A 4428-nucleotide genomic window follows, 5' to 3' on the forward strand; every position below is an offset into this window, starting at 1 on the left:
AACAAAAGATCTACAAGTGGATTCATGTTTTCCCTTGGTAGTGTAGTAGTTACATGGAGTAGAAAAAAGAAACCTACAGTTGCTTTATCGAGTACAGAGGCTGATTATAGAGGTGCTGCTATGGCAACATGTGAGGTCGTATGGTTGCAAAAGTTATTAGGTGATTTGGATGTGCAGGGAGATGGTTCAGTTGTCATTCATTGTGACAACATGAGCAGGATACAATTAGCTAGGTGCACTACCACTTTCTCAGAGAGCAAGTACTTGCAAAAGAGATTGAATTGGTAGATGTCAGCACACAGGATTAGATAGCTGACATTTTCACAAAGGCATTGGGTGGTGCAGAGAAGCTTCAAAAGTTCAGAAGCTTACTTGGAGTTGCAAAGATAGAGTTGAGCTTGAGGGGGAGTGTTGAGATGGCAAGCTCAACACGTGCGGACATTGATGATGGACCGCCTGGCTAGATGAGTCCGCACGTCTACACTTAGCACGTTGGTGGTCATTATGATACTCACATGGCCACTAACTTATCACTTATTATATTTAGTTTGTTACACCTACCTACAACTGGCAAAGATATAATGCAAGTCAAGTAGTGTAGTCGGTTATGCACTGTTTGACTTAGAAGGCCACTTTCCTTTATGTTGTATCTTATTTATACTTTGTGTATATTGTATAGTGTGTGGAAGAAGAAGAAAAATCAGCAAGAAAATATTTTGGCCTCCATCTCTCTTCTTGTGTTCTTGAGTGAGCTTCCTCTTGTGTATACAGTGTGTGTTTAGCGCAACAGCTCAAGCAAATCCCCCCATCACTGAATTCTTGGCAAAGTGTAGACCTACAAGCCTATCTAACTATGTGGTTAATTCTGTCACGAGATAGACATTGAACATACAAAAGGTAGATGCCCAAGTGGTGGAAGAGGAGAAAAACCGAGTTTAAAGTCACCTTTAATAGGGAGGGGGTGTTTTTTTCACAGAGAAAACAAGGGGAAGGGGGAGAAAATGGCATGATGGAGAGAGGGGGGAGTTGGAGCCTCAATACATCCCATAGCACCAATTACATCAAGAGATTCCCCTATTTTCTCACTCTCAATTGCCATCCTAGACTTGAGAAATAGTGGCATGGTTGAAGAGATGCAGATCTAGCATTTTTCTCTCCTCCCTCTCTCTCCTGCTATAGAGCGTTCATGCAACAATTATCAAGAGGGAAACGGGATGGGAATTGATTGCTCGGCTTGAATCGGATGGAGATGGGACTATGCTAATGCTATATGGCAATGACCAACATTGTTTAGAGGCAAATTGTGGACCCATTTGCTAGCTGTATATTCAATTGTAAAAATTAAAAAAATAAGAAATCCCCGTAAGCTTCATTTTGAATGGAAATTTGGTTCTTCTTGTTGTTTAATGATGCAATCGATGTTCATGTGGTATAAAAATTTATTTAAGGGTAGAATATGATGTGCTTGAGGGTTTGATAAAGAAAATGTAGAACTTGCCTCCATAATCATGATGTAAATAAATAAAAACCCAAAGAACATGCAAAATAAGATATTTTTATAATAAATGAGAGAAACAATAGCAAAAAGTGCTATAAATGAATGACATATTGTATGATGCTGATTGCCATGATTGGTTCTTGTTATTGTGTGATAAAAATTTAAAATAATAAGTATTTTTAGCAAAAATAATTAAGAAAAATTAGATAAAAATAAGAAAAAATAGTAAAAATAGTTTTTAGATCCAAAAAAAGGGGGAAAAAAGTAAAGTATATACATATGTATGGTGGAATGTAGAACATGAGGTTAGCCCCAATACACATCCATTAATGTGCTAAAGTGGTCGTTTAGGAGGTATTTCTATGGGGGGATTGCATATAACATAAAGAACAATGCACATAATGAATAAATGTCAAATGAGGTTTGAAATGCTAAGTTTTTGCATAAAGAAGAATGAATGATTGTACATTGAAGTTCAAGATTTAGGCTTCGTTGAACATATATAGGAAGGGAAGCACAAGATAGCCTAGTTCCATCTCCTCATTGTAGCACTCCATTGAGGAAAAGCATGAAAAGAATGTCTTCGCACAACACATGGATGATTGTGATTTGAAAATTGTTCGAGCATGTTAGGACACTCCACATTGCATGTACATTAAACATGGTATCAGTGATCAACTCTTGGAGGCATAGCACTTGTCTTTCACATTATTGACCTAGGATTGAGCAAAAGAACCCCTTGTTGTAGGGTAGTTTGATTATCCTGGGGGATAGTTGTGTGAGAAAATAAATATATATCCTAGATCGTGTAATATCAAGAGAGTGCACTATGTTTCGTCATCATTGCTATTTGTGTGTGAGATGGCAAATCATCCTCTTGGGGCCAAGTCTTAGGGTACATGAGAGCCGTAGGGCTATAACGTTCTATTGGGTGGTGCCCTCTATGTGTGTGCTATGAGGTGAATTAGTCACCTATGTATGGGAATTTCCTTGTGCTTGGAGTCAAGATAGGCAAACTATTGGGACTACAATTTGACACTCATGTCTAAAAATGCAGATCAGTTTGTAGCATCTGGGCGCTCCTAATCGTGAGGTTGCGAGAGTTATTCAAAGAGTGTAAGAGCTCGCTCGCTAGAGCCTTAGAGCTAGTGGTAGACCCATTTTTGGTCTTGAGAAGGTAGGTGGTGCATTTTCCACGAGCTACTAATAAGTGACAATTTTTAAACCTTGACTAACACGGACCTAATTAGTTAGTGTATGCCAAACATTGTCAATATAGATCCAATATATCCTGATAGAAACTATCAAGGCAAGATTCAACATCAAGAAAGAGTTGAAAGGGCTAGGTGGAGAGTAGAGATCCTTAGGAGGTATTCTCCTAAGCACAATAGTCCAATATCACTAAGAGTGAGAGGTCTTATTAACCCAATCAATATCCAAGTTAGTCCATTAGGGAGAGGAGAAAACTTTAGCATTCCCTTACCCTGAAAAGTCAATTTATTCCGAGTGGGAGTGTAATCCCCTCGATAAAAATAATTAGAGGAAACCCAATAGTTATTATGACACAACCCAATAGTTATTTTGACACAACCAATTTTCTAATGCTTGGTTTTTCCCTATCCATTTTTAATGGGTTAGTTAAAGAGGATACTAAAATTCATAGTAGTGAGTTCCAAAAGTCAATGTTTAATTGCTAGATTTAGGATGAAGGGCATCTTATGATGTTATTTAATATGACTTTGAAAGGAAGAGCTATGGTGCGGTATCATGTCTTAGAAGACGGAACCATAACTACGATATGTTTATTTTATGTAGCCTTTCGAAGAGAGTTTGCCCCTCAGAGATGTGGCCAATATTAGCTCCATATTTTGAATGTAACACTTCAAGAGCCTCATGAGAATGATCGAGCTTATGCCAAGAAATTGAAGGAGGAATTCCGTAAATTTCAAGCCCCTATTCCCATTCTACCTACTACCCAACTACAATACTTCCTACATGGATTGGATTTTAACATCTGAGCGTAGTTGAGTAATTGTAATATTCCGCGTGGAGAAAATAAATCGGACTAATAGAAAAAAAAAATTATTCCCCCCCTTATCCCTCCAGCCGACTGACGAGCTGGAGGGGGAGGGGAATAGAAGGAGCTACTAAGCTCCTTGGTGTAGCCTTGGAGGGAGGGGGGACATGCGTGTCGACATGCAAGAAGCGAAGATCCCCCTCCCTCCACTATTTAAACGAGGGGAGGGGGCCACTGTACAGAGGAGGCTGGGGGCCGTGAGAGAAGAGCCGAGTGCCGCCATAGCTCCGAGCTGAAGGAAGGGAGACGAATCGCCACTGCCACGTCGACATCTGCCCTCCATCACATCGCCATTGACTACTGCAGTCCGTCCAGTCCCGCCATTCTGTCGAATTAGCTTCCCCCCCCCCCCCCCCCACGTGGCCCTTCCAGAAGCTCCTTGGAAGGTTCCAAGGTGGGCTTCTTAAGCCCCTTGTTCTCCCCCCCCTCTCGGGGTTTTAAAATCCCCCCTAAGCCCCTTGTTCTCCCCCCCCTCCCGGGATTTTAAATCCCCCTTAAGGCCTTGTTCCCCCCCTCCCGGGTTTTTAAATCCCCGTAAGGCCTTGTTTCCCCCCCCCTCCCGGTATAATCCCCCCCTAAGCCTTGTTTTTTCCCCTCCGGATTTTAATCCCCCAAAAGTCCTTATTACCCCCCCCCCCCCCCCCCCCCCCCCGAGTTTAAATTTCCCCCCCCCTAAGCCCTTATTCTTTTTTTTTCCCCTCTTAACTCTTTAGACTATTCAAGTCACACCCATAGGCCTACTTTGTCCTTAGGCTACCTTGCGGACTTCCATTCTCTTGCATTAATTCCTTCACTCACTTTTAAATCTTTTTGTGCAAGTGCTCTCGTAGTTGAGCTTTGTGTTCTTAGTCTT

Source organism: Lygodium microphyllum, chromosome 19 (assembly GCF_053477565.2).
Source record: "Lygodium microphyllum isolate KBCC chromosome 19, Lygodium_microphyllum_v1.1.10, whole genome shotgun sequence".
NCBI lineage: Eukaryota > Viridiplantae > Streptophyta > Polypodiopsida > Schizaeales > Lygodiaceae > Lygodium > Lygodium microphyllum.